This window comes from Penaeus vannamei, chromosome 7, assembly GCF_042767895.1.
Source record: "Penaeus vannamei isolate JL-2024 chromosome 7, ASM4276789v1, whole genome shotgun sequence".
NCBI lineage: Eukaryota > Metazoa > Arthropoda > Malacostraca > Decapoda > Penaeidae > Penaeus > Penaeus vannamei.
The window spans coordinates 42,125,467-42,147,966 of NC_091555.1; the positions used below are offsets into that span (position 1 = coordinate 42,125,467).

The window sequence follows — 22,500 nt, forward strand, 5'->3', positions numbered from 1 at the left end:
ACGAGCCGCATGATCCCTGGCCGTCATGCACTCTCATGAGGCGCGGCCGTTAAACCCCGCCGTCCCACACGCGCGAGGCACGCACGTTCCCCTCGACGTAAAGAGAACTCGCCACCACCTTTCTTTCTTCGCTCCCTCCCTCAATCCCTCGCATCCTGAACACCACCACTCCCTCAATTCACTCCGTAACACACCCACCCACTCCCTTATTCGCCTCCTAACACCCTCACTCCCTCATTCACTCCCTAACACACTCACTCCCTCATTCACCTCCTAACACCCTCACTCCCTAACACACACTCCCTCATTCATTCCCTAGCACACTCAAACCCTCATTCACTCCCTAACACACACACTCCCTAGCACACACATTCCCTCATTCACTCCCAAACACACTCAAACCCTCATTCACCCCCAAACACACTCACTCCCTCATTCACCCTCTAACACCCTCATTCACTCCCTAATTCCATAACACCCTCGCCCACTCCCAAACACCCTCGCACACTCACTCCTCTTCTTTGCTCCTTCCTCTCATTCTAGCCTCTCTTAATCACTCACACTTGTTCTTTCCTTCTGTCTCATTCCCATTGCTGATTCTCTTTACTCTACCCTATTCCCCACCCACACTAACACACTTACACACGTCAAGAAACGATAATATTTCGTAAATGCTTAATATCGATCGTCACCTCTTTTGTTCTTTCTTGCTAAATCCGATTCCGAATCTTTAAGAAGGCTTTCACATATTCCACCGCTTACCCTACGCTTTCCCCTTCCCCGCTTTTCTGGTACTTCTTCTGTCGCATCGCATTTCTTACATTTCAAACGTTTATTACATCCATTAACGAATTCATTCATGAGAAACACTGCATATTTACGTCGGAATCAGAACTGGAATTATTTCTTTCATTTACAAACCGGATCTCACTCGTCTCTCCTCGCACTGGTCCCGTCTCTTGCACTCCGTCCTTACCTGCAAAAGAAAGAAAGACTAATTAGAGAAAGTGCAAACATAATATCATTGTATTCAAAGTGGGTATACATACTTATCATGTATAATAATCATCATTATTGATAAAAGTAATAAAATAATAGCCACATTTTTCTCATTAGTGGAAAATAAAACATTAGTGTGGTAATTACTGCAAGACTATTAAATGTAAATTCAACTATAAATACTCTATAACTATAAGAAAGTTGATCGTGACCGAAATAAGAAACGAAGAAAGCATGAATTCATATCCTCTCTTTTCTTGTATCCCTCTCCTTCCCTCTCTCTCTCTCTCCTCCCTTCTCCCTATCCCTCTCCTTCCCCATCTCTCCGGCTGCGGCATCCGAGGAGGCGCCGCCCTCACTTCGTACCAACACTTTACCTTTAAAAAAGTGACGCAACGCCTTCTGCTCCTCTCCTGCGTCAGTATAGGAGGTCCTCACCAAAAGAAGTTGTCAACCAAAGCCTACACCCGTTAACTGATTTAAATCAAAGGAAAAAACGTAAAGACATCAAAAGATACATGACCATCCAACGTCATGAACATGAAATACAGTCAATCATCCGTAACTCACCAATGAACCAAATAACCATATAAAAAAGAACCATCCCAACAATCAAACAAACAAACAAACAAACAAATGACCCGTAGACGCAAGACCCCAAGCATTTCCTCCTCCAATACACACCAACCGACACACCACCTCTCCCTTCGCCGCCAGCGACTCGCTCATCTTTCCACCTGCAGCATCAACACCTCAGAGACGCGGAAGAAGAAATGGAAAGCGGGGGAGAAAAAATGCGGAGTACTACACTGTTGATAAACATGTCAAGAGCTATCGCAAATACACCCTAACTCTTTCCTTACACTTCACCCACACCCCCTAAGCCCCTCCCTCTAATTCCACCTCAACGGGGCCACCCCTTCCTCCAGTTTATCCTTAGTATTTTGTTTTACTTTTTGGGTCGGGACTGAAATAAGATAAAATAGGCCTACATAACTAAACACAGGTATGCAATACACGCGAGAGGGCGAGGAAGAAGTAGGGGCAAGAGAGAGGGAGAAGGGGAGGGGCGAGGAAAGGGAAGGAGGGGAGGGAGAGGGGGAGGAGCGAGGAAAGGGGAGGAGAGAGAGAGAGAGAGAGACAGAGAGAGAGAGAGAGAGAGAGAGAGAGAGAGAGAGAGAGAGAGAGAGAGAGAGAGAGAGAGAGAGAGAGAGAGAGAGAGAAAAGAGGAAAAGAGGAAAAGAGAAAAAGAAAAAAAGTCCAAGCCCTACTATCGTAACGTCACGAGCAGGCAAGAAGACGAAGTCGATCTCATCCCAGCGAGGAAATGAAAGTAAACTAATGAGCGCAATTCCTCCCTAAGCGCTAACGCGGCGTGAACCCGACCGCCTTCGGATTTCCAACATGTGCCCCATCTATCTTCGCCTGTTGTCACTGCCGCGTGTAAGATCATCAAGACACCAATAGCCATTACAACAACAACAACGTCAACGACTACGGCTACAACAACAACATTCGTCCCCGAACACCAAACAAAACACCAAAATCGACAGAACTACAGGCTCCACAACCGTCACAAGCCTATCCGAATAAGGTTGTGAGACAGAATCACCGTGTGTGCGCCATAACGTTTAGATGCTAATAACAAACAAGTGTCTTCCACAGCAAAGGGGGGTGAGGGTGGGGAGAGACCTGTAATATATAAATAATGACAGTGTATGCTGGTACGGCCGCCTGTGAGGTTGGCCCCGATCCCGTAGCTAAATGTAGCTTGCGGGACACCTGGTGGAGCCTTGTAGGGTAACCTGCTCTCCTCACAACACACATTTTTTATACGTGTGTAAACAGAAATAAAACACGGGGGAACACTATCCAAATAAACTAATGGAGGATGCTGTCCCGATAAACCCAACGTTCTCTTTGTTTACGGCAATCAATTTAATCAGCGTCTTGACAAAATCGGTTGTCACTGATTAACTACTGCTGATTCGACAATCCTCCGCTAAAACCATCGCCATTGTTTACCTCTTCGTTATTTACAGCACCTTTGTTTACTGGACCCAGTCACTATTTCCACTATTTCCTGAACGTTTATCGCCCTATCGATCCGTTTCTGCCAGCGGCCGAACCACCCTCCCAGAGCCTGCCCCGTGGAAGCTCCACCTCTCGCCCGGCGCTTCTTGCGTATTTCCACACCGGGGATGATGGCGATGATGCAACGCCGCGCCCCCGGATCACGGCCGCGACTGTCTCCCTCCCGTCATAAGCGAGTGTTTCTGTTTCTGTTCCCTCCCTCCCTCCCTCCCTCTCTCCCTCTCTCCCTCTCTCCCTCTCTCTCTCTCTCTCTCTCTCCTCTCTCTCTCTCTCTCTCTCTCTCTCTCTCTCTCTCTCTCTCTCTCTCTCTCTCTCTCTCCCTCTCTCTCTCTCTCTCTCTCTCTCTCTCTCCCTCTCTCTCTCTCTCTCTCTCTCTCTCTCTCTCTCTCTCTCTCTCTCTCTCTCTCTCTCTCTCTCTCTCTCTCTCTCTCTCTCTCTCTCTCTCTCTCTCTCCTCTCTCTCTCTCTCTCTATCTCTCTATCTATCTCTCTCTCTCTCTGCTCTCTCTCTCTCTCTCTCTCTCTCATCTCTCTCTCTCTCTCTCTCTCTCTCTCTCTCTCTCTCTCTCTCTCTCGTTAACATCCCACCATCTCTATCCATCACTCCAGCTCCTCAACTCCTCACTCCAGCTCCTCAACTCCTCACTCCAGCTCCTCAACTCCTCACTCATCAATTTATGCCCTTATCCCTTGTTCTATCCCCTTGTTCTTCATGCTATCTCCTTATCCATCACTATCTCCCTATTCCCTTCTCCCCCATGCCCCCTTCCCCCTTTCTTCCTCTGCTCTTTGCCATCTTCGGAAGGATTGTGATCCGTCTCGCTCCCGCAGTGATGTTGAAAGATGCGAGTGCATGATGCTGTCTGGAATATTTTCGTCTCCAATCGGATTAGGTGGTGTATTTTTTCTCTATTCTCCTCTAGGTCCTGCATCTTCTATGTTTCTATTCTTTTTTTCTTAAGCATCATTACCTCCTCTCTTCTTTTTTTTCTTAGTCCACTTCTTAATCTTCTATTCCTTCTCGCTACTGCTGCTTCCTCCCTCCCACTTTTTATAAATCTTCAGGGATTCAAACAATGTATAACTTCGCCACATCCAGGCAAGACACTTCCCGCATTGACAAAAGACAACTCCCACTCTCCCTAGCACCACCACTCCCTTCCTCCCTCCCTCCTTCCACCCCTCCCTTCTCTAAGCCACCCTCCCCATTTCCCTCTCCTCTTCCCAACCCCCTCCCTACCCTCTCTCACCCCTACCGAAGGCACAACCGCAGCAGCAGCAGCGACAGTGGGAGCGGACGGGGGAGGGGGTGGGGTTGAAGGACTTCCAAAACGTCGTCGAAATTGCGTTAATACCAGCCTATCCATCCATCCAGCTCTCCTCTCGCCTCCTCTCGCAACGACAGATGCTACCTCTCAAGTCGCCCCCAGAGACGAAGACGAAAATTGCAGACTTTGCTCACACACAGCCTTGAGTCCCCTCAATGGCCGGGTAATTTGGTCGGGCCTTTCTCTGTCGCCGTCCCCAACGATCCGGCGAGGCGCGTGTCGAGGGAGACGCGGCCGTGGCTGTCGCTGTAGCTGTCGTAGAGCGTGGATGTGGCTATGGTTGTTGGGGGCTATGGCTATGGCTGTGGCTATGACTGTGGCTGAGGTTGTTGCTAGGATAGGGCTTGTGGTTTTGCTAATATCAGGAGCTTATACAGAGACCTAGGCTGAAACAGACACTGTAGCTGCGGCTGTAGTAGCCGCTGTTCTTGTCAACTTTGTTCCTGTCGCTCATATCGATCTCGTCTCTTACTGACGCTCTTGCTGCTGCTGATTTTCTTTCCTCGTTTACGTTCATTCCTCCACAGACGGAAACAGCCCCGTCGCCTCCCATTCACGTTACCGATGCCGTGTGGCGAGGCTGACAACTCCCCACTGGTGTTGTGAGTCGGTCGGTGGTGGATGCTGCATCTCGCTTTCACTCCCGACGCGACACTCACCATGATTATAGCTAATTCCCGGAATCTGCTTCCCCTCTTCCCATTATTATGCACACCGAGGATGCTGCATTCATCCATTCTGAATGCCCATCCTACCCAGAGAGGGGAAAGAAAGGAAACTTAATGCATATAAGTATCTCCTGAATGAGAGTGACAGCTGAGTGGGAGAAAAGGGGTAGAACGTGAGTAACAGGGTGAGGGGGAAGGGAGGGCTGAGGAAGAGGGAGGGGGAACGGGCAGGATGATGGGGAGGTGGAAGGAAGGAGATGAGGAAGAAGCAGGGGGCGGGGAGGATAAGAGAAGAGTGGGACACAGGAAAGGGAGGGAGAAGGAGAGACGAATAGGGATGGAGAAGGTATATAAGGGGAGGGGAAAGAAGAATAAATTGGGGGAAGGGGAAACAGGAGAGAGTGCAAGACTTGAAAATCAAAATAATAAAAAAAACAAGAAAAAGTAGTAAGGAATTGAGGAAAAATACAAAACAAGCCGAACAAGACGAAAGAGAAATACGATATACAACAAAGCGAATAACAAGAAAAGAAAAGAAAAGAAAAGGAAAAGACCAACCCGCACACAAACATCAAACCAGCAGAACAGGCACAAACGACAGAAACAGCTCCGTACCAGAGCCGGTTCTCTGCCCTCCATCCAACAAAGCAGCGGAAGTTCCTGTCGTAGAGGCGTGCGTGCGGCGTGCAAGTGCCACCGCGCGGGCCAAAACAATCAGCGCCGATGGCAGGAAGCGCAACTCGAAGCAAGCAAGCAGGCAAGCACCGCGGAAGTATTCTGTCACAAGCTTCAACGGCCGCGCTGTCACGGCAGACATAACATTGATTGCTAGCACCGTTTCTCTCTTATAAGACGAGAGTCTGACATTATTGAGAGAGGAGGGAAAGGGAGATGAAGGGGGAGAGGGAAAATGAGGGGAAGAGGGAGAGGGAGGGGGAAGGGAAAGAGGGAGAGGGAGAGGGGAGAGGGGAGAGGGAAGAGGGAGAGGGGAAGGGGGAAGAGGGGGAGAGAGGGAGAGGGAGAGGGAGTGGAGAGAGGAGAGGAGAGAGGAGAGGAGAGGAGAGGAGAGGAGAGGGGGAGGGGGAGTGGGAGTGGGGAAGAATGATAAAACGAACAAGAAGGGGAACGAGGAGGGGGGAGATGGGTAAGGTAGAGAAGAAGGGGAAGAAAAGGAATGAAAACGAGTAGAATGAGAAAGAGAAGGAGTAGGAGGAGAAAGGGAGGAAGAAGAGGAGGGGGAGGATAGAAATGAGAAGGGAGGAAGAGGAGGAGGGGGAGGATAGAAATGAGTAGGGGAAAGAGAAGTAGATGATGATTAAGAAAATAGAAGACGGTAGAGAAAGGAAGACGTGTGTGCGTGTGCGTGTGTATGCGCACGCGCGCGCGGCGTGCGTGAGTGTGTTCCTTCATCAAGGTAACATCAGTGGAGTGTTGATTTCAGCGACCACCCTCCCCCATCCCTTAACCTCCCACCAAAAGGAAATGTACCACTTCCTCTCACTCTCAACGACCTCTTTGGCTCCTCACTCACTCATACTCATACTCTAACACACACACACACATACACATTTATATATCCGCACATCAATAACCTTGTTAAATCCTCCCCCATAAACGTTTCGCACACCCATTCACAACAACAAAAAACAACAACAACAGTCCTACAATCTCTTCTGACGTCACCGACCTCCTCCCTCAGCCACAGACATCCGGGGCAACTTCATTAAATCACGCCCCGCCACCATACAAAGCCGGGGTTTCTAGATACCATTAAATGGCACAGCGATCAAATACTGTTGCCTCCCTGTTCCTTTATTCTTTATCGCACCATCTTTATCTCTCCCTTAACCATGTGCGTATCCATTATGTATGCAAAGGACTTTTTTTATCAATATTCTCTTCTCTCGTCTCTCTCTCTCTTTCTCCTTTCTCTCTCTCCATCTCTCTTCCCTTCCTCTCACCTTTCTCCCGCCCTCCCTTCCACTCTCTTTATCGCCAGCTCTTCCGTTCTACCTCCCCTCCTACTACCCAACTCTATGCCCTTCCCCCTACCCGCCCTCGTTGCTTCACCGCCCGAGGTGGGGGTCAACCCTCATTAACCCCATCATCCCGGGCACACTTTCGCTCTTACCACGACAAAACATGAGAGGGAAAACCCCTCCCCTCCTCATCCCCCTCCGCCTCCCCGCCCAAATGACTCTGTGAACCATAGCAACATCCATGTGTGCCTTTAGCTGTATCTTCATTTCAGTTTATGTTCTCCTGTCTGTCTGTCAACAAGCCTCTATGTGCCTGTCCATTTCTCTTCCTGCCTCCTTCCTTCTCTAAGAGTTAACCGAGTGATCTTACACTTCAGATAAAACAAATAACCAACAGCAAGCTTTTAAAAATAATTATATAAATTCTCTCTGCCTCCTCCTTCCCCTCCCTAAGCAAGACATGACTGAATAAGCCAACATTTAAGTTAGTGAACGAATAGTACCGAGCGAGCTTTAAAAATAAATAAATAACCATAGTAAATCTAAAAATGAAAGCATCACGACCTTCACCACAACCACTGTCACTATCATTAAAAAAGTGAATGAACAGCAGTAAATCGGAGCGCCAAAGGGAGAAAAGAAGTACCACCCGGTGACACGCGCAAGAAAACACACACAAACACAGCCTGAATCACTGCCACCACCGCGTCATCACCAACATGAACGAAATGAATTGAAATGAATGAAACCACCAACTGAATTACAATTTTGTTTCCTTTCAGATGACCCCCCTCTCCCCCGCACCACCGCGAAGGACGAGTGAGTAGAGATTCGAAGCCCCAAGCCAAAGTCCCTCCCTCATTCCTCTCTCCCCGTACCTCTCATTCTTCTTTCCTTTTCTTTATTTATTTTCCATTTTTTCCTTCCTTCTCCCCCCTCCCCTCCACTCTCCAATCAACGTCCCCATCCTCCATCTCTTCCCTTCCCCCCTTCCCCGTCTCTCATTTCCCTCTATCTCCCCTTCCCCCTTCCCGTCTCTTTATTTCCCTTCCATCTCCCCTTCATCGTCTCTCCTCTCCCTCCCTCCCATCTCCCACCCCCCTTGTCCTCACAACGCCACCAACCCCCCTCACAGTTCACCCACCGAAGGGACAAATTAAGAAGACATGCCGGCAAGAGTGTGTAAGCGTGTGTTGCCAAGGCATTTTCCAAGGCATATACCTGGCCGCGGGTCGTCCGAAAAGCTTCGAGTGTAATGCGAAAAGGGTAATGAAAGCGACAGACGAGATGACGGCAAGGAAAATGAGGAGGTGGGGGGAGAGTGATAAAAATGAACTGGGGAGAGAAGGAGAAATGGCGGGAGAGAAGCTGGGTGGATAATTAAACATGTTAAGTAAAAAAATAATAATAATAATAAATAACATACAAGTATATAAAATATAGAGGTATGCGAAATATATGAAGACGTGAGGTATGGGGACGAAAGATAATAAAAATAAGACGAATAAAGGAGACAATTAAGAGAAAATAATGGTGTCTAGTTACAAAATAAAGTGAAGGCCAGAGAAAGATTGCCCGGAAATAAAATAAAATCATGCTAAGAACAAATAACAGGAACAAAACAACACCACACAGGAAAAGAGAGGAAAATACCGAAATGGAACATGAAGAAAAAGGACATGGAAGAACAGGAAGAGGAAGAGGCGGAAAAAAATAAAAACAAGGAAAACGAGATGGTGGGGAACACGTGAAATATCACAGGAAAAGAATAAGGGAAATACGAGAAGGACAAGAAACTGATAAAAGAGAACGAGAAGGAAGGCAGGAAAAATATATATCGAAGAGTGCGCATACAGGGGACGGGGGGACGGAGGGGGGGGGGGGGGTGAATGTGCGTGTGTGCAAGCATGAGTGAGAGTCAAAGAGAAAGCGAATGTGATCAACAGTTTACAGGAGCGAGCGACAGTGAGAGTATACACGAACACATGAACAAGGGACAATAATTGTGGACAAACGAGAGAACAAGTGTGCTAGTGAATGAAATAAGTGAGACCGTGCGTGTGCGTGCATGTGTGACCCACAGTATTACAGTACAAGCCGAGGCGCGAAATGATGTCAAGAGCAACAAGCACGGCGCACCTGTGGGATACGACCAGCTTCCGGTTGCATCACAAGACATCCTCGAGGACATCAGCTGCATGAAGGAATGAATGGGGGGAGGGAGGAAGGAGCTGAAGGAAAGGAGGGGAGGGGAGGAGAGGAGGAGAAAGAGAAGGAAGAGGGGGGAGGGGGAGAATAGGAGGATAGGAGGAGAAAAGAAAGAAAGGAAGAAGAAAGGACGACGAGAGAGAGTGTAGATGCGAAGAGGGAGTGTAGAAGAGAGAAAGAGAGGGAGATGAGATGGGGAGAATACCCCCGCTCATTCCGTGCCACTACCACATTGGAATCTTGTCCTCTTTTCTTTTCATAGTACAAATTTCGCAAGAATTCGTCTTTCCGTTTACCGTACTATTCCCTGTTCACCGGCGCTATTTTCATCTCCTCCCCATTCTTTGTTGTACCTCGTTCTCTTTGTGTTTTCCTTCGTTACTCCCTCTTCTACTCCACATTCTCGTTACTAGATTTCAAGTCTTATTTAAGCTTTTCATCATTATCCTCTGCCTATTCCTAATCTATCTTCCTCTCTTATACCCTTTCCTCCCTGTTTCCCACTCCTCCCACCACCATTTCAATCCCTTCCTCCCTCTTTTCTCCCTTCTTTTCCATCTCCCCCGTGTTTTCCTCCCTTTCTCCCTTCTTTTCCATCTCCCCGAGTTTTCCTCCCTTCTTCCCTCTTTTCTTCCTTCTTTTCCATCTCCCCCAGGGTTTCCTCCCTCCCTCCCTCCCTCTCCCTGCCTCCCCCTGCCTCTTTCCGTCCGCCGCCTCCCACTTCCTTTCCTCCCTCGATTCCCATAACCTCAAAAGCCCGAACCCTGCCGCTCCTCGCCGCCGTCCGCCAAGTCGAGGTTAACGATGGAAGATATCGCAACGTAAATATCGCAACCCCTCACGCACCCTCCTTACCTCCCTCCCTCCCCTTCTCTCTCTCGCGCTCTCTCTCTCTTTCACTTTCTCTCCTCTTTCTTTATCCCTTCCTTGATTCTCTTGGCTTACTCACTCTCACTCTCATTCTCGCTCTCTCTTCAAAATCCCTAAGAAATAATAAACAATAATTGTTTTTTTCTATCTGAAAAAAAAACACCTCTTCCGTCTCCTCCCCAACTTTCGTTCCGTTTCCATTTTCTACCAGCTAATTCTCCTTCGCAAAATCTTTCTTCTTCCTTCAAATCCTTCTTTTCCTTCCCAATCCTACTTTCCCCTCCCTTATTCCTTCCTATTACCCGTCATTCCTTAACCAGCCAACTATATCCCCCCTTTCCTATTTCCGTTTCTTTCCATTTCCCTCCCCCCCTCCCTCCCTCCCTCCTTTCCTCCCTCCCTTCCTTCCTTCCTTCGTACGCAAAGCATCATCCAGCAAGATGGCGGCGGCAGCGGCGGCACTCCCAGCTGCGGCGCGGCGGCGACTGGCGGCAGGCACAGAGCCTCGCGCGGAACCCATTCAAGGACAAACCAGTGCAACTACTTTCTCCACGTGCGGTGCTCGACAGGGAGGGGGAGCGGGGCAAGCGGGGAAAGGGGAAGGAGGAGGGGGAGGAAGGAGGAGGGGGAGGAAGGAGGAGGGGGAGGAAGACGGAGGGAGAAGACGGAGGAGGAGAATAAGAGCGAAGGAGGGAGGGAAGGAGGGAGGGAGAGGGAGAGGGAGAGGGGAGGGGAAGGGAGAGGGAGGGGAGGGAGGGGAGGGGAGGGAGAGAGGAGGGGAGGGGAGGATGGAGGGAAGGAGGGAGAGAGAGAGAGAGGAAAAGAGAGGGAGAGAGAAAAGGAGAGAGAGAGAGAGGGGGAGAGAGAGCATCCGAATCAGAGAGGAGGAGAGAGAATGAAGAATGCGGGAGAAGAAGAGATAGAAGGAGAAAGTAGAATGTGAAAGATAGAAAGAGAAGGAGGAGAAGGAAGAGGAGGAGGAGAAGTGGAAGAAAGTGAAGTAGAAGTGGAAGAAGGTGAATGAGAAGTGAATGAAGGAGAAATGAAAGAAGTGGAAGGAGAAGAGGAAAGGAGAAGTGGAAAAAGAAGTGGAAGAAGTGGAAGGAGGAGGGAGGAGGAGGTAGGAGGAGGAGGAGGAGGAGGAGAAGATGGAAAAGAAAGAAACGGAGAAAGAGAAGGAGGAGGTGAAAAGTGGGAGAAAAAGGGAAAAGGAAAGACGGGAGGAGAAGAAGAAGAGAAGAGATAGTATGGAACATACCGGCAACGTCGTAATATCGTAATATAATATAACGATGCCATCTTTATCTGAATCTCTCTTTCCATTTTTCTTCGTCGATGTAGCGCCGCATCGATTTCTGAGTTTATGTATAGTGAAGCAAAAGCGGGTACACTTAAAGTAAAGAACAGTAACATGTGCATAAATATAGCTAACGGGAACGGAAACGTCTTTTACTACTGTTCTTTGAAGAGAGAACAATAGTAAAAGAAAAAAACAGTACCACACACAGTTTACTTATACATATACATATATATATGATTACAGATAAATATATGTACATATACATATATGTACACATGCATACATATACACATGCATACATACATATACACATTGATATACATATCACACACACAAACAAATATAAGCTATATAAGTGAGCCTCCGTGACTGCCTCCCAACATTAACTATCAGTGTTCGCGCGGGTGTGCGTGCGTGCCCCCTATCCTACTACACATTTAGCAATCCGTAGGGAATCCGGTTTAGCTTCCATGGCGACACCTTGGGCCAGGTAAACCCGGCCCTTGTTTGTCCCGTAGCCTACGGAACGCTAGGGGACGCCAGCCAGCCAACCGTAATAACCACGACCTCAATACTCAACCTACGACAAATCCCCGCGGTGAGAATAGAACGAGTGGGAGAGGACCAAGGAGGGGGGGGGTAAAAAAAAAAGAAAAACAGAGGAAGGAAAACAAGAGAAAGCAACGATGGACGAAAGAAAGAACGGTAAAAAAGGAGAGCGAAGAGGTAGGGGAAAATAGGGAGGGAGGGAAGGAGGAAAGGAGACAGAGAGAAGGAGAAATAGTTCTAAAAGAAAATCGGGACTCGTATCATGATCGTCACAACGCCTATCTGGAACTACCAACATTAGACCTGCCACTGACCTGCAACAGTCAAACCTCGACCTTCCTCGGCCTTGAAACGCAGGGCCAGTTCGAGACAACGAGGCCCAAGACATGGCCACTGCTCTTGCTCCTACCATCCCCCCCCCCCCCCCCACAGCAACAAACCAACAAACCGAAGCGAGATACAACAGAAACAGCAAAACAAATGAACAAACACACGGCGTCCTGGGCGTCGCTGTCGTTGTCGCCTGGGAAGCGCCAAACACAACACCGCCAGCAGAAATACTTGGCAGTTCTCGCCGCCTCTCCTCCCGGCTCGAGACTCCTGTGCTTCATTCTCGTTAGTCTTGGACGCCCCCCCCCCCCCGCCTACCTTTCCTTCCCCTCTCCCTTCCCCTCTTCCCTTCTACCCCCTCCCCTTTGCTCCTCCCCCCTCTTTCTCTATCTCTTCCCCCTTACCCCACTCTAGCTTTCCCCCCTACTATTTTCTCCTCCAAGACAAATATAACAAAACTTCGAAAATACCCGTGAGTTTACATAATTTTACAACCTCCGCGTGTCGTTGGCTGGCCCGTCCCAAAATGAATATCATGTTCTTATCCTACATTTGCAACAAAAGTGTAACAAAATGCTCTATTTCAAAAGAAAGAAAGAAAGAAAGAGGGAGTGGGAGTGGAAGAGGGAGGGAGGGAGAGGGAAAGGGAGGGAAAGGGAGGAAGAGGGAGAGAGGGAGGAAGAGGGAGGAAGAGGGAGGGAGGGAGGGAGAGAGGGAGAGAGGGAGAGAGGGAGAGAGGGAGAGAGGGAGAGAGGGAGAGAGAGGAGAGAGAGAGAGAGAGAGAGAGAGAGAGAGAGAGAGAGAGAGAGAGAGAGAGAGAGAGAGAGAGAGAGAGAGAGAGAGAGAGAGAGAGAGAGAAAGAGAGAGAGAAAGACAGAAAGTGAGAAAGACAGAAAGTGAGAAAGACAGAGAAAAAGAGAGAAAGAGAGAAAGAGAAAGAGAAAGAGAGAAAGAGAAAGAGAAAGAGAAAGAGAAAGAGAGAGAAAGAGAAAGAGAGAGAAAGAGAAAGAGAAAGAGAAAGAGAAAGAGAGAGAAAGAGAAAGAGAAAGAGAGAGAAAGAGAAAGAGAAAGAAAAAGAGAGAGAAAGAGAAAGAGAAAGAGAAAGAGAGAGAAAGAGAGAAAGAGAAAGAGAGAGAAAGAGAGAATGAGAGAGAAAGAGAAAGAGAGAGAAAGACAGAAAGAAAGATAATACCAAGAAAGTGAAAAGAAACAAATCTTAAAAAGAAAACAAAACAAAAACAAAGAAATGAAACGCATTCTACTACGCTCGGTCCCCCCAAATTAGACAAAACAAACAACACACCGCATTCTTTCAGCAGCTTTTCAATCGAATCCCCCGCGTTGTTGCCGACCAAAGCCCCCACGATGCCAGACAATGCGAGCTCTTAAATGTGGCGGATAATCACCAAGGGCGAACTACACCTTGCTAAAACAAATGGGAGCTTTCCGCGGGGTCGGCAGCACACGGAGGTCTTGCTCTCTTCCCTTCCGTACGAGTATGTTTGCTCTATCGCAACCCTGTGACGCTCTGAAAGCTACCCCGATGTGGGGATTTGATGAGATTCCGAATCTTCCTTATTCAATGAACGTAGCCAAGACCCAAATTCACGCCGCCGGTAAATGCAAATAGTCGGAGGGCACAAGATCTTAAAAAAAAAGGAACTTATTTTCGCTCCCCGAATCCGGCAAAATAAAGACCCACTTTACGCCACCGGAAAGTGCAGACAGAAACGGGTTTCGGTATTTTTACACCGGCAGATTTTGCAAACGAGTGGCAAGACGGCACGAAATGTATGGTGACAAGCTTATGCTGGCAATGTAGCGCGGACGGTGACCTAAAATGCTTGAAAACGCACACATGCAGACCCACCACAGACAGAACACACAATACATGCATACGCAAAGACACAAACACCATGTTCAAAATATCATATTTACACCTCTGTACGTAATGACACTCCTCCATTTTCCTCATTTCCCCTCCCTCATTCCTTCCGGCTCTCCCCTTCCACCAAACGGTACAGTACGAAATGACCCCCCCCCCCACGTTCGCCTTCTCCTCTCCCCCCTCCATTTCCCTTCTCCTCTCCTCCTCTGCATGCCTTCAAGACACCCTGAGCTGCCTTCCTCGACATACGCTGACAACTAGGACGAATTCTATTGGAAGGAGCCAAGAATACCCGCCAGAATAGAAAGGCAGATGGAGAGGGGGAGAAAGAAAAGGCAGATGGAGAGGGGGAGAAAGAAAAGACAGATGGAGAGGGGGGAAGAAAGATAAGGAGAAATGGAGAGGGGGGGAAAGAAAAGGAGAAATGGAGACGGTATGACGAAGAAGGGAGAAGAGATGAAAGAAGAGAGGAATATGATACGAGATGAGGAAAGGGGAGAGTGGACAGAGAAGAGGAAAGGGGGGCAAAGACCGAGAGAAGTAAGAAAAGAGAGGGGGAGAGCGGGAGTGGGAGAGCAGAAAGAGGAAGGACAGAGAGGACAGATGGACAAAAAAAATGAGGGGAGGTAGTATATGAGAGGAATAGAATGGAGACCACAGAGAGAGGGTAAGAGAGAAGAATAGTGTCATTATAAACTCCTATTACCTGCTGTACCCAACAAATTCCTCTCCATTACGGGAACATGCCTGGCATTCTTAAAATCATTCCCCGAGCAAATCTATAAAAGGACAATACACAGCTTTCATACAAACATACTTGGCCCACGTTAGACGATTCATAATGCAATGATAAAGACACAGAATAAAATAATAATAATAATAATAATTAGAAAGAAAATAAAAATAAGATGAAGAAAAATTAAGAAGAAGAAACAGCAGAAGTATAAGATGAAGACGACATTCACTCGCCCAGTTCCCTCCCCCGCGCCGAGCCACTGTGAGCAACGCCTTCCGGGACATCGACAATCAATCGGCGATCTCGAAGCCCGTCATCTCCAGCCGGCGAGCTTCCTGCGAGAGGCGGCGGCCTCGCAAGCACCCATCTGGCGTGACTGCATTATTACAATTCTGATGACAAGTGGAAGAGGAGATGGGATGGGGGAAAAGGAGATGAGGAAGAGAGGGGATGAGGAAGAGAGGAAATGAGGAAAATGGGATGGGGAAGAGAGGAGATGGAAAAGAGAGGTGATGGGGAAGACAAAGGATGGGAAGAGAGAGTATATGGAAGAAAGGAGATGGGGATGGGAAGGGATAGGGAATAAAGGGTATTAAGAGGAAGGAAGGATGGGAAAGATAAGCTATTGGTAAGAAGGGGACAAAAGAGTTAGAGGAGAGATGGGAAATGACAAACAAAGAGAATGTAGGTGGAGACGAGGAGCAAAATGAGGAGCTGGAGGTTGGGGTGCTCGGGGTGTAGGGGAGCTGGTTGGCGGTGGGCGAGGAGTGTCGAGAAATTGGTCGGTGAGCAGGTGGGGCGAGGGGGATAAGGCTAATGAGGTAAAGGCGCCGATCGGCACATGACAGATGGCACTTAGTACCTGGCGATGCTCATGCTAAGGGCTATGAATGGCACGAGACGGAAAGAGAGAAGAGGCAGGTGATATGGGGAGGAAAGATAAGGACAGTCAGTGCGTGCTGCCAAGGGAAACAAGGACGCAGTACACTCTCTCACTCAAGAAGTAATATACTACTGTTTCCGAGACAAAAAGTTCCGTCTCGGGTGAACGCTCGTCCTTATGGCACAATGGAGTAGTAGTCTGGCTGTGAAAAGGAGGCACCTAATTGGCACTAGGCTATGGCGTGACGAGGGGGCATGGGGTGGGGGTAGGTCACACAGCTGGCACTGCCGTGTGTGTTTGTGCGTGCGAAGGGAGGTATATGTGTGTGGGTGATATAAGGGTGTGTGACTTATGTATATGTGCATAAGCGTGCGTGTGCGTGTGTGCGCGAGAGTGTGTGTTTTGTGTGTGTGAGTTGAGTGAGTGAGTGAGTGAGTGAGTGAGTGAGTGAGAGAGAGAGAGAGAGACAGAGAGAGAGAGAGAGAGAGAGAGAGAGACAGGCAGAGAGAGAGAGAGAGAGAGAGAGAGAGAGAAAGAGAGAAAGAGAGAAAGAGAGAGAGAGAGAAAGAGAGAGAGAGAGAAAGAGAGAGAGAAAGAGAGAGAGAGAGAAAGAGAGAAAGAGAGAAAGAGAGAGTGAGTGAGTGAGTGAGTGAGTGAGTGAGTGAGTGAGTGAGTGAGTGAGTGAGTGAGTGAGTGAGTGAGTGAGTGAGTGAGTGAGTGAGTGAGTGAGTGAGTGCGTGTGTGCATGCGCGTCTGTATGTGTACGTATGTGTATATATCCATGCGTGTGTGCCTGCCAGTCTGCGTATACATCCATATACATCCGAGATGAAGCCCGCAGAGATGTGGGGCAGGGGTGTCAGGTGAGCTGTTGGCTGTGACGGCAGGGGGCTAAAAGCGTCACAATGATGTAAAACTGTTCTAAACATTTCCCCTCGCTGTTATATTCTGGGCCTTTTACACCCTGGTGCGCTGACACCGGTCCACCATGGAGCCCCATGCTCGCAGACGGGGTCACCGGTACGAGGGGAGGGGGGAAGGGAGGGGGAGAAGGGGAGAGTGGGAAGGAGATGGGAAGAGGGGAGGACATGGAGCGAGCAGAGAGAAGGGGAGTGGGGGAGGGGGAGATGGGGATGGTGAGAGGGTGGAGGGGAGAGTGGAGGAAGGAAGGGAGAGGGTTGGGGAGGAGGGGAGAGTGGAGGAAGGAAGGGAGAGGGTTGGAGAGGAGAAGGAGGGAGGAAGGAAGGGAGAGGGTTGGGGAGGAGAGGGAGGGGGGAAGGGGGAAGAGAGGGAGGGAGGAAGAAGGATGAGAGAGAGGGAGGAGAGGAACGGACGAAGGGAGAGGAGGGGGAAGGAGGAAAGGGGAGGAGAGGGAAGGAGGAAGGGGAAGGAGAGGGAGGGAGGAGGGGGGAGGAGGAGGAGGGAGGAAGGGGGACAGGGATGGGGTGACAAAGAAGGGAGCAGAGAGGAAGGAACGAAGGAAAAAGAGAGAGAGGAGGGGGAGGGAACAGGGGGAAATACTTGCATTCCTTGTTTTCTCCTCTCGTCCCCCCGTTGATTTTCATTAGCCATACCGGTTTCGCTTTACTCTTGGTGTTTTTTCATTGATATCGTGAGAGTCTGGCCGAAGATAACCACCCGTTAACATATCTGTTTTTCCTTTTTTACCTTCAACTTCATTAGTCTCTCTGCGTTTTACATTAATCTTCCTTTCCTTCTCCCTCTTCTGCTCTTTCTTCTAGTTCATTTCCCGTTATCTCTCCCCCCACTTCCTCTCTCCCATTCCAACTCCTCTCTGTCCACCCCACTCCCACACCCTCTCCTCCCCACCGCAGTCGCCTACTCCCTTCTCCCTCCCCACCTCCCTGCCTCTTTCGCCAGCAATCAACCACAAACACGTCCCTTCGGAAAGCACGCTCTTATCCGCCCTTCCGCCCCCCTCCCCTCCACCCCTCCCCCTCCTCAAGTCCCCTAAAGGCCCGTGGCAGTGTGTGGCGGAGGCGACCAGGTGTACAGGATGAAAGACACTCGCCCTCAATCTCCTCCCCCCATCCTCCCCTCTCCTCCCCCCACGTGACTGCCTACCGCCACCACTTGGCATGATCAGCTGTTTCCCCTCCTCTTCGTTTCTTCCCTACATCCACGACCCTAAAGATCTCGCGGGGAAAAGGATAACCGGCATGCACGTGCGCCAACATAAATGCAAAGGCATATGCTTAGATGAAGACTATTTGAAGTTAACATATTTCAGGGAACGCTAAGATGTTTTCTTTAAAATTCTTCCATAGGTATGGCAAAAAAATGCCGACTTAAGCATGCAAAATATAAGACAATTACAAAAAAAAAAAATACAATAAACGCAAATACATATCAACGAGACAAACATCAAGTAAATAAAGCCGTAAGAACAGAAGATCAAAAAACAAACGCCAAGGAAAGAACACAAGCGCACGGCCCGATGCCCCCCCCCCATACTATAGCTCCCTCCCCTTAACTCCCTTTTCCTCGCAAGCACAACTTCTTCCTCAACCTTGTCCACTTCCCGCCCTGTCGTGTTTGCTCGGGCGTGTGTGCGCGCGCGCGTGCCGCCGACCTTGCGACCTTGCACAATGCAAAAGTGGTAAGGTCAGAGGTCAGGGAGGGAGTTGTCTGCAATTTCATGCTATTCTGTATATCAAAATCACATTACGCGTGTTCACGGTATTGCACCAATCAATCGAGCGCAACACACAACCCCTCGCGTGAAAAATATATTAGTTTTGACGACTACGGATCCTCTTGCAATGCACTCCCTCCCGATATCCTTGACCCTATTATGAAGAATGTGTTTACCAAATACAGGAGCACGTGCTACATTTGTCATTAATAAATGCCCCTTTTCCTCGGATTCCGATTGCTTACATATATCCAATCAAGTAAAATATAACTCCGATATCAAATGTGCAACCTTACATTACTGTCATGAAATGTATCAGCTCTCGTTGCAGGCAAGTATTTATACAATAATGAATGGTATGTACATGTTTGTACGTATATCTGTTAGAATGCTTGTTTGTATATTTGTTTGAATGTTTGTATGTTGGCATTTGTGTGTATGTACGTATGTATGTTTGTATGTATGTATGCATGATTACCTGTATGTATGTATGTATGTATGTATGTATGTATAAATGCCTGACTGACTGCCAGTCTCCCTGCCTGCTTGCCTGTCTGTCTCCCTGCCTGCTTGCCTGTCTGTCTCCCTGCCTGCTTGCCTGTCTGTCTCCCTGCCTGCTTGCCTGCCTGTGTGTCTCCCTGCCTGCTTGCTTGCTTGCCTGCCTGCCTGCCTGCCTGCCTGCCTGCCTGCCTGCCTGCCTGCCTGCCTGCCTGCCTGCCTGCCTGCCTGCCTGCCTGCCCGTATCCCTGCCTGCCCGCCCGCCCATTAGCCGGATGTATGTAAATTTAACATACGTCATGTGTGCGAGTTTGTGTTTTTTTTTCTCCGTAAGGGCCCTGGCACGTGCACCCAAAACAGCAAGCAGTATTGCCCCGCCTCCCTGAACCACACCAACATCGCTCAACACCAAAGAAAGGAAAAAAAAAAAAAAAACACCCATCCCCTCGTTCGCAAGACAAAAAGAAAATCCATACTGAGGGTGTGTGCGAAACTCACTCGTCCGGCCATTACCACACACTGCACTGGGTCGTAACATAGGCAATACACCCGAATCTTCCACTTTTCCTCTTCCTTCGCCGACCTGCGACGAGGTTGAACCCAAAGAAAAGGGTGCAGCATTTTACTTTATTCTACTATCATCATCATTACTATCCTTCCTAACTTCCGCCCAAGGCAAGTCGAAACATTTTCCGTCACCCTCTTTCAGTAACAAGAGAAGGTGGGGGAGGGGGGGCAGGCTTATCACCTTCTCTGGGGAATGCCGAAAAGTGTGCATACTATGCCCACTGGCACAGAGCTAACTTCAGCAGAAAAGTGATATCGTGGATAATGATAAACAGTCCGCCACGCCCATCTCCCCGGTGGCGCCAGGCGGTCACACACACAGAGACAGAAAGACGGAGAAAATAAATGAAGGGGAAAAAGTGCGACATTCTTGGCGAGCTTCTCTACGTGGATTTAGGGAGGTGGCACTCGCGACGCCGTCATTATTACTATCTTACAAATCCTCTCTCTCTCTCTCTCTCTCTCTCTCTCTCTCTCTCTCTGTCTCTCTCTCTCTCTCTCTCTCTCTCTCTCTCTCTCTCTCTTTTTTTCTCTCTCTCTCTCTCTCTCTCTCTCTCTCTCTCTCTCTCTCTCTCTACTCTGCTCGAGACGTTACGATAGTAGGGCTTGGTCTTTCAATCTTCTTCTCTCTCTCTCTCTTCTTCTCTCTTCTTCTCTTCTCTTCTCTTCTCTTCTCTTCTCTCTCTCTATCTCTCTCTCTCTCTCTCTCTCTCTCTCTCACACACACACACACACACACACACACACACACACACACACACACACACACACACACACACACACACACAAATACATGCACGTGCACCCAAGCCAATAAAAAAATAAATAACTACATATCCCATAACACAAGCAACAATGGCTGCACTCAGGCTAAAGCAAGCCCGAAATGAAAATAAAACACCGAAGAACCTCTCTTATCTCATCTTGCGCCATCATCCTCTTCAATCTTATCTCTCAGATTACCTTCATTATCTCTCAGCATTAACACTAGGGACTAGACACTCCACTGAGGGAAAGAGGGGAGCGTGGGGCAAAAGGAGGGGTGAGGAGAGACGAGGATGAGAGTAGTCAGAGGGGGATAGGAAGGCAGGAGGAAGGCAGAGGGGACGTAATGCAACACAGTAGAGCCATGGCACTTTTTGAATGGCACTTCCATCGACATCACTGACTGGACTCCCGATTGATATTTTTTTCCTTTGTGACTTGTTTATCAGTGTTAAAATGTCTACCTTTTTTCTTCGCAATACATATTATCACACTTCTTGTCCCCCTTTCCCCACCTTCCTAATCTCTGTCCCCCACGCCCTCCTACCATCCCCCCAAGTCCCTCCCCATTCCCTCCTACCACATCAGTGTATCCCCATTCCCTCCAACCCCAACAGTCCCTATCCATTCCCTCCTACCATCCCCAACTCCTCCTACCATCCCCAGTCCTTCCTCCCCCTGTACTCCATTATCTTCAACCCCCTCCTACGATTTTCCACCCCTCACCCCCCTTACCCCATGATACTGTACCAGGCACTTTCTTGCACCTTTTCTTCCCACTAACCTTGATGCTGTCCTTATCAGTCCCGTGACCTATGATGTCATACTTATTCAAGGTCATCCACGTATCACCTATTTCCTGTACTGTATCATTACCCCGTCCATCCTTAAGAATTTATAGGTCTATCTCCTCCTGCTTCTTTATACGGATTTTTCTTCCCTAACACCTTTCACCTCTGGATTCACTGAATCCCCTGATAAATAATTTCATACACAAAAAAGTAAAATAAATAAATTAATAAAATAACAGACTAAATGATAAGGCATCGCATATCCTCCACATCCCTCAACTCCTCGTGATACCATAAAGAAAAAAAAAGATGATGGGAACATGATAATGCTTACTGAAAGAAATACCGAGGCTCCTGTAACCCGATCCAGCCTATTGGGCCGATCCCTAAATACTTCAACAATTTTGATCGATTCGGAAGCAAAACTCTAAGAGCAAATATCTGAGAGTTTGATGTCAACTGATATTGCTAGAGAAAAAAAACTACAGACCCTCTCTTTTTTTCACCAAGTTGATAAAGCTTCAACATTTGTCTGTTTGTTTATTTTCCTTGAACGAATTATAATAACAATGGCAAGTAAGTTCATGATAAAAGAACTCCCTGAAAAGACCGATAAATATGATATAATGTAATATTATATATATATATATATATATATATATATATATATATATATATATATATATATATATATATATATACACACAACACACACACAAGCGCACACACACACACACCCCTCCTGCATCTCCTAATAAGTCTTCCTTCTCCTCTTCCTCCTGTTATCATCTAGCGTTCCTCTTCCTTTCGGTCGCATACTTGGAACGCTCGAATAATCCCCTCCCCCCTATCTGTCCACCCTACCTCCCCCCAACTACACTCCGCGTTATTTCCTTGTCGGGATGAGGAACGGAAGAGGAACGCTAAGTACTGCGGAAAGTATGCCGCCGCGTCCGCTTTGAAAAGGACGATAATCAAAAATGACAACCAACTATTATCATCATTCTTATCATCAGATACATGACTAAATAACCTGATTTCCCCTAAGAACGCATGCGAATTTACCATTAAAATCATCCTTATAGCTAAAAAAAAGATTAAAAAAGAAACAGATTTGCCCCTAAAACGCACCAAGGCGCAGCAGCTAAAAAACGACGACAGCAGCAGCAACAAAAACTCCAAATCTTGAGCAGATCTTCACCTTGAGAATTTCACGAAACAGAGGCGCCGACAGCCCAGTTGTCTGACGGGGATGGGGATGGGGATGGGGATGGGGATGGAGATGGGGGAGGGGATTAAGAGAGAATGCGACGGCGCCGAAAATGGGACGCACTGCTTCCTAATGGTGATAGGTTAGTTGAACAGGTGTTCCTGTTATCCTTTTAATTTATG

At 48.2% G+C, this 22,500-nt stretch overlaps 1 protein-coding gene across 1 annotated transcript in view; it reads right to left on the reverse strand.

Annotated features, from left to right (window-relative positions):
- Positions 1-22,500, reverse strand: part of LOC113822392 (Myosin binding subunit) — a gene marked incomplete at its 3' end in the record, with an annotated part of 123,232 nt that overhangs the window by 47,818 nt on the left and 52,914 nt on the right.